Below are 8,730 nucleotides of genomic sequence, written 5' to 3'. Positions count from 1 at the left end.
TAATGTAGCTAACCTAACCGACCACTTTAAATATTTGAATTAATTTTCCTGCGCAAAAATAAAACAAATCTCGAAGTTGGCCGAAGGTGAATTGTTCGGGTGTAATCGGGAATGGCAGAACTTTATGTGCATCTTAGGTCTCCCTAACTTAGAAAGTCACAAATTAGAACTGTCATAACTTAGAAAACTTGGACAAATCCACGTAACTTAGAAACACACAACTTAGAACGATCATAACTTAAAAACACACAACTTAGAAACGTCATAACGTAAAAAGTCATAACTTAGAACTATCACAACTTAGAACTGTCACAACTTAGAAACACACAACTTAGAAGCACGCAACGCAGAAACACACAACTTAGAAACGTCATAACGTAGAAAGTCGTAACTTAGAACTATCACAACTTAGAAACACGCAACGCAGAACCACACAACTTAGAAACGTCATAACGTAGAAAGTCACAACTTAGAACTGCCATAACTTAGAAAATTCTAAGTTGTGTGTTTCTAAGTTGTGTGTTTCTAAGTTATGACAGCACCCCGCTGGTGCAGACTTGCGACGGTTTGAGCCGGTTCTTCTGTTACGTTATAACAGTACGTCTGTCGTAAACAACCCGTGTGCATGAGTCATAGGAGTCCAGCGTAAACCGTCTCCACTTAAAAACACATTTTTTATTTTTTTTTTAGATTTTATTCCGGTTTCTATGCCACCACATTTCACAAACTATTTACCAGTATTTAAAGGGCGACGCCATATTACGGAATAGGTTTATGACCGGTGAACAATGATCTGAAAAAAAACCTATAGGTAAGAATTTCTTGTTTCGAGCGAGATTTTCCAACGGGAATCTGAGGTGTTTTTTTCTCCTCTACCAGGTTTTTTTCCGAAATGGAAATTGAAAAACAGTTTCACGAAGCTCTATACGATTCTCGCCATAGTGACTACGCAGGATTCCAGTAACGACATCGTGGTTTAATTTGAATGTTTGGTATTTTGTTCGAGTCACTCAACACTCAATTAGATAACTTGGCACACATCTCAATGAAATTCACGTATCTCACCGCAGGAAAGAAATTGTTCATAGACTATATATTAGGGGGTGTTTTAAAAAGACTTTGTGAATAGTAGGTTTCCCAGATACACACACATACGTAATTATCATATCACTTGATATTCTAACGTTAATACACCACTGCACATTCTAAGATTACAATATTCTTAAAATCCAGTTCGGTTTTGAAACGCTGCTCTTAGACTGAATAGAGGAAGATCTGTAGACTTAAACAAACAAAAAAAATTTCAAAATTATATGATTTTTTCCATCGGCCGTTAACCGTTAAACTATAAGTTTACTTTATAAAATTAAATTGCCATGGTAGTACATACAACAACATTTTACATTTATTCGGTACATACTATACATAAGTAGAATTGTAATCACACTATCCGGGAAACATTACATCGCCCGGTGATTACACGTGATAAGTTCAGGGAACTAACTTATAGTTAGTCACCCTCCGGGTTTGGCTGGCGACAAACACATTCAATACAGTCGTCTAGATCGGATTATTTAACTTCAAATGACATCTATCGGCAGTAGCTGCAAATTCCTGATAGTAATACAAAAAATTGGTTGTCTGTAAAGTAGGTTTACGGACGATAGTTTAACGTGACAATTTCATAGCAAAACATTGATGAAATAATTGCATACTTTTATGAATGAAATTGAATATTTTTTATTGAATTATCACTATTTTGTATGGATACAAAGAAGGAGTGAAATGAAATCTACAATTTAATTAATCAATTTACTTTTATTTGCACTCATTAATTTAAATATGTTTATTACTTTAACGAAGAGATTATTTTAACTATAAATTTATACATGTTTGCTAGTTAACTTCTTCCAATCTGTGTTATTCTTTTAAGGATAGGACGATGATAGGAAAAGTAGGAAACGAATGGGAGTGTTTCAAGTTTAATGTGCCTCGAAAAAGTCAAATCGATGGTTGTTCCAATCGAGTGTAAGAGAGATAGGTGCGGCGCAAGCGTACAAAGAGCGTAACGGGACACAGCGTAACGGGACAATGTGCGTAACGAGACAATTTTTTCGTGCGTGCAGCCGGCGTTCATCGATTTATTAGACGTTGTCACGTCAAAAAATATATTTAAATTCCAACTCTTTTCTTCTTTTACTGTGTAGATTATCACAAGGACGAAGAGCTAATAGCGCAAGTACATTAACACATTTACGAAGCATGCCGAGCCACGTACGTGCATATCGTTAAGACGCAGGCAGAAGGAAAAAAAAGGCGTGTCCTTGATTCTGCCTTCCGGGCATACATGAGTTACGGGTGGTTTATCATCCTGCCAAGGACATAAGTGCGTGGTCTGGCTGCGAGCAGAGAACGTCCTACTGCTCACCTATCCTCCACCCCGTGTGTCGTCGAGACAGACACCGACTCAGGAAAGCCATCCGGTTAAGGGGGTGCCTCCCATTTCAGCCCTTAAGGCCCACCACAACATCAGCCCGAACTGACAGTCTCGACTGAATTGAGGCCCTCTACACATACGATCAGTCCATGTGCCCAGTCCACATCGAACACTCAGAGCTGAAGTTTGGACCGAACTGAAGTCTTACCCCCACACGGGATCAGCATTGTGGTTGCTGTTCGACGTACCGTTTCACAGTAGAATATGACAGAAACTTTGTATGTTGCAATTGCAGTTGCACTCTTTAAGTTAGAAAAATGAAAACAAATCAGCGAAGTAACCGAAGAGTATAGACAAAGATGTCCGCCACGACACTCAGCTGACTGACTGGTGGACTGATTGTTTGGACTGGCGTGACGCTGCTCCCACAGTGCGACTTGATGGAAACCGACATATCGTCAGTCCATCAGTTTCAGCTGATTTGCTCACGCGCGGCAGTTCCGACTGATAGGTCCGAACTGACAGTTCGTACTGATCGTGTGTGCGGGCCTTTAAAGTAATGTCTTGCCTGCGTTGTTGAGTCTCTGCAGTTTCATGTCATTGTCTCGGTTTAGGGGCGATGTCTTTAGATTTGCTATAGACTAGCTCTCAGATTTCCAACTAGACACTCTATGTTGACGTGGAATATTGTCATAATAAACATATATACAGAACGTTCCCGAACGACATAGACATCGCCTGGCAGATGATTTATTCCTTACGAGAAGATGATACGAAAACATGTCTACAACGTTTTCCTTAGTTATTACTAAGAGAGTGTTGCGGCTTTGAAAATCCAATCTTCGAACACCTTTTTAAATACACATACATGACAAGAAACCATGTCGTGATTTTCTTAGAGTGATTCCAGGAAACCAGTGCAACCGAGCCGGGATTCAAACCCGTGTCCTCTGGACAGCGATGGCTGTGTCCTACCACAAGAAAACAAGGGGGAAAAAATGTTGCGAGGTCGACAGGCGCGTTAGGAGTGAAACTTCACAGATAGAGGGATAGGAAACGTGTGCGGCACACCAATATTTGAAACACGTGTACGAGTGTGCAAGTAACCAATCGAACTGTGAGAGTGTGTACAGGTACGGGAGTGCACGAGAATGCGTGCAAGTATCGAAAAGTGCGATTGAGGCGAGTATGCAAGTGCTCGAGCATACATGCGCGGGCGCAAACATGCCACGTGTTGTTTCATTTCAGGCAAGCTTTTTCAAATACGTAAATTCGCGTTGAACTGAAAATTACCCTCTGAGCGTCAAACACTCCGTTGCGCTCTGGTGAGTCATCACATTGACTCGCCCTGCCTGCAGTAAGTATTATCTTTGAAAGATTTGTGCAATGGGAGTGCATGACTTGATGTAAGCTTTTGGACATACGCCATTGCTAGAGACCTGCAAAATTTGCGGTTTCGATGGCCTTCAGGATGGACTGCACATACCACTGTACACTCGGGCGAATAACGCAAGTTCATTGGCTGCCGACTTGTAAGTCGTCTCAGCTGGTTTGTCTGTGATTCGATCCTTCTTTGGTTGAGGGTTTATAACTGGTTGAGATTCGTCCAGATTGCGCCAATAGCAAAATTATCTATGAGGTACATGTGTTTGAATTCTAGCCTATCACCGAATGAATCCGCGAATTTTACAGGTCTCTAGCCATTGCTAAGCACATGCATGTCTGTAGAAGAAAACTACAAAAAACACAAAAGACAAAAACACAAATTAAGCAAAAAAAAATTGCTGTTGTCAAAAGGATATATAAACACCACATACTATTCCGTAACAGGAATATGTTCGACAAAAAAAAAAAAAGAAAGAAAAATGGACTAACAGAACGAAAAAAAAAAAACAACCCACAAATGATGACAGCACAAAAATATTTTTTTTTTGTAGTTTTCTTCTACAGACATACACGTGCTTAGCAATGGCGTATGTCCAAAAGCTTACATCAGGTAATGCAGTAAGTATGTCGCAGTGGTCGGTTGGCAGCCACGACGCGTGGACTGGCTGCCGGGAGGATGTGCCGGCTACGACGGCGGCTCCAACAACTCCCCCCCCACCAAGGCGAGGTCGGCGCTGAGTGTTGACCTCGTCCCGGCAGGGAGCGCTGGGAAACCCGCTCGACTCGGCGGCGGGCCAGTGTGCCGCGCGCGCCTGGAGACTCCGCAGCCCGCAGCCTGCAGCCCGGCGCCAGAGCGGAGACTTCGACAGTTGAGCAGAACAGTAACCTCGCCGCGTTCCTGCTGGGCGACTGCTGGTGCCGTCAGACAAGTGAGTGTGTCCGTTGCGTTCTCGTTTGCGAGTGAAAAAAGAAACGGCTGTGCATCAGTTATGCGATCACGTGCCCTCTCTAACCTTAACGTTATCTTAAATGCAATGTTTTTAATTTTATTTTTGTGCGCTAATAATGTTTGAAGTTTATTAATTAAGTTATTTTAAATTGATAAAAATAAATAATATGGCAGTTTGAAACTTAAAAAATATAGAGATTACACTTTAGGTTGCTCTTCATGTTCCCTTCCCCGTATCCATGTTGAAATAAGAGTGTGCTTTTTTTTTTTTTTTTTTTTTTAGCCAGAAATAATAACAAAAAATATATTCGGTACTTTTAAAATCCCTTCCACGCCAGGCTTGGTAGAAATAATAGCGAATAATTGATAAAGCAAATGTGTTTTGTATTGTTCAGTAGCTTTTAGTGGGATATAGCCTGCTTACAGGAAATGATGTAACTTTTTTTTCTGTCAGTTTATCGTATCTTTCGAAAACCAAACGAGCACGCAGCAGAGAACTCTAAGCAATGAAGCTGTCCATGAACCAACAGGGGCGGCTGACGATCACGGATGGCTTCAGTCCCAGGGAGGGGGAGCTGAATTGTTGCCCCTTGGATGGGCAGCCCTTCAGGATTTTTCTGACAGTGGTTAGTTTCTAAAGCTTAGGTTAGGTTAGGTTAGGTTAGGGACAACAATTCAGGATTATAAAATTACGAAAATAGACGCATTTTAAGATATTGGAAGGGCTGCCCTTCCAGTCACTTTACAAACTAACCACTGTCAGAAAAATCCTGAAGGGCTGCCCATCCAAGGAGCAACAATTCAGACAACCTTTAAAAAGCGGCGGGCAACATGAAGCGTGTCCCTCGGGGGCAGTGTGGACAGGTGGCTGGGCGCATAAGGCCGTAAGGTTGACGCAGGCTCGCGCATCGCACGCCTCTTCACCCTTACGCGCAGTGCACTGGACTGGCGTGAAGGTTCTGCCGTCGTCAACCTCAACTCAATACCTGGTTTGCGTTTGTAGTTCTCTCACGAATACTTCAATTTCCACTTAATAAATATTTATTTAAAATATTGATGATATAACAACAAATTCAAAGTAATGATGATGAGAAAATTAAAAAATTGGTTGTCTGTAAAGTCGGTTTACGGACGATAGTTTAACGTGACAACGTCATAACAAAACATTGATGAAATGATTGCATACTTTATGAATAAAATTGAATCATTTTAATTTTAATAATAAAAGAATAAATACTTGAAATTATACTATTAATCAGATTTTTAAAATGCAAGAATAATTAACCTTTATTGCCGAAATTGCTGTTGTAATAAGCAATGAAAATCACATTAACTTTTCACTTCACTTTATAAACAGTCGAGTGGAAGAGAGATAGATGCGGCGCAAGCGTACAATGAGCGTAACGGGACACAGCGTAACGGAACAATGTTCGTAACGGGACACAGCGTAACGGAACAATGTGCGTAACGTGACACTTTTTCGTGCGAGCAGCCGGCGTTCATCGATTTATTAGACGTTGTCACGTCAAAAAATATATACTATATCATAGCTTTTGAAACTTAGTCTTATGTGGCGATCCTTCAAATTTAGAGTAGGATGTAAAAGATGGAGGCTCCAGTCATGCAGAGGATCGTGGAGTCTGTCCTGGAGGTCATTGAATCCGCGAATGTTTTCCGTTCTCTAGTCGCCGTAAAGTACTCGGTAGAGCCTGCATCGACAAGCATGTTCATTATTTTTCCTTAGGTGGGGCCGTGGCTTGGGGGCACGGCGCTTGGTTCTGTCTACGAGGGCGGGTTCCTGGATTCCTGGGACACACGGAAGGACGTCTCGTTCTCGCATCACAGCCCGTTCTCGCCCGAGCGCTCAGGTGAACAGCTTTGCATGGACCATACGCACTAGAGACTGACACAGGACAGCTCTACACTAACAGCTCAGGTGAACAGCTTTGCATGGACCATACGCACTAGAGACTGACACAGGACAGCTCTACACTAACAGCTCAGGTGAACAGCTTTGCATGGACCATACGCACTAGAGACTGACACAGGACAGCTCTACACTAACAGCTCAGGTGAACAGCTTTGCATGGACCATACGCACTAGAGACTGACACAGGACAGCTCTACACTAACAGCTCAGGTGAACAGCTTTGCATGGACCATACGCACTAGAGACTGACACAGGACAGCTCTACACTAACAGCTCAGGTGAACAGCTTTGCATGGACCATACGCACTAGAGACTGACACAGGACAGCTCTACACTAACAGCTCAGGTGAACAGCTTTGCATGGACCATACGCACTAGAGACTGACACAGGACAGCTCTACACTAACAGCTCAGGTGAACAGCTTTGCATGGACCATACGCACTAGAGACTGACACAGGACAGCTCTACACTAACAGCTCAGGTGAACAGCTTTGCATGGACCATACGCACTAGAGACTGACACAGGACAGCTCTACACTAACAGCTCAGGTGAACAGCTTTGCATGGACCATACGCACTAGAGACTGACACAGGACAGCTCTACACTAACAGCTCAGGTGAACAGCTTTGCATGGACCATACGCACTAGAGACTGACACAGGACAGCTCTACACTAACAGCTCAGGTGAACAGCTTTGCATGGACCATACGCACTAGAGACTGACACAGGACAGCTCTACACTAACAGCTCAGGTGAACAGCTTTGCATGGACCATACGCACTAGAGACTGACACAGGACAGCTCTACACTAACAGCTCAGGTGAACAGCTTTGCATGGACCATACGCACTAGAGACTGACACAGGACAGCTCTACACTAACAGCTCAGGTGAACAGCTTTGCATGGACCATACGCACTAGAGACTGACACAGGACAGCTCTACACTAACAGCTCAGGTGAACAGCTTTGCATGGACCATACGCACTAGAGACTGACACAGGACAGCTCTACACTAACAGCTCAGGTGAACAGCTTTGCATGGACCATACGCACTAGAGACTGACACAGGACAGCTCTACACTAACAGCTCAGGTGAACAGCTTTGCATGGACCATACGCACTAGAGACTGACACAGGACAGCTCTACACTAACAGCTCAGGTGAACAGCTTTGCATGGACCATACGCACTAGAGACTGACACAGGACAGCTCTACACTAACAGCTCAGGTGAACAGCTTTGCATGGACCATACGCACTAGAGACTGACACAGGACAGCTCTACACTAACAGCTCAGGTGAAAGCGTGAATAAACTTACAGTTCAAAAGGAAAAAGGCTTTTATCGTTGAATGAACTAAAAACTAAAACTAAAATTATTAACTAAGTTTTTTTTGTCCAACAGCCGAATAATGCACCACAACTCTGTATTACTAAATACGTGGGGTGTTCTATTCTTTCATTTTCAAAATTACTATATCCTAAAATTATTAGTAGAAAATTTATGACAATTTTTATCCAGCACCCCATTACTAATTTTAAGTTTATTATTGTTATTAAGTTTATACAGTAATTGTTGTAACAACTAGATCCTAAAATTTTTGAAATGACTATATCCTAAATTTTTTGTATTGACTATATCATGAAGTTAGCTATAGCAAATCTATTAGAAACCATTTTCTTATTACTGATAAAAAATTTAATACAAATTATATCAAGCAACAATTACTATGTTTAAAGTAAATATTGTTATTAATTTCATATATTAATTTTCTTAATAACTACATCCTAAAAATAGTGATAGAAAATTTAAGACAAATGATATCAAGCACCCCACGCTTGTATAGTATTGTCAGAGGTTCTTTATATGTATGCAAAAATTCAACACGTTCGGACGTCCAAAAGTAGATAAAAATTGAATGGAAAGATTTTATTACATGGTCCATTCATTCATACAGATCAAACTAATAAAAGCATGGTAGAAATAACCTAGTGGCATGAGGCGTGGTTTACAAATGGTTTTATAGAT

General features: G+C 41.6%; 1 protein-coding gene across 1 annotated transcript in view; it reads left to right on the top strand.

Annotated features, from left to right (window-relative positions):
* Window positions 1–4,637: 4,637 nt before the first annotated feature.
* Window positions 4,638–8,730, top strand: part of LOC134535160 (CX3C chemokine receptor 1-like) — a 31,205-nt gene continuing 27,112 nt past the window's right edge. Inside the window, exons 1-2 of the mRNA XM_063374147.1 lie at window positions 4,638–4,752; window positions 6,517–6,640. The gene's annotated coding sequence lies outside the window, so the exon portion shown is untranslated. The remainder of the gene's footprint in view (window positions 4,753–6,516; window positions 6,641–8,730) is intronic.

The sequence above is a fragment of the Bacillus rossius genome, chromosome 8 (genome assembly GCF_032445375.1).
Source record: "Bacillus rossius redtenbacheri isolate Brsri chromosome 8, Brsri_v3, whole genome shotgun sequence".
In the NCBI taxonomy this organism is placed as follows: Eukaryota; Metazoa; Arthropoda; class Insecta; order Phasmatodea; family Bacillidae; genus Bacillus; species Bacillus rossius.
Note: the sequence above shows the minus strand (reverse complement) of the source record. Positions and strands in the feature narration are given on the sequence as shown.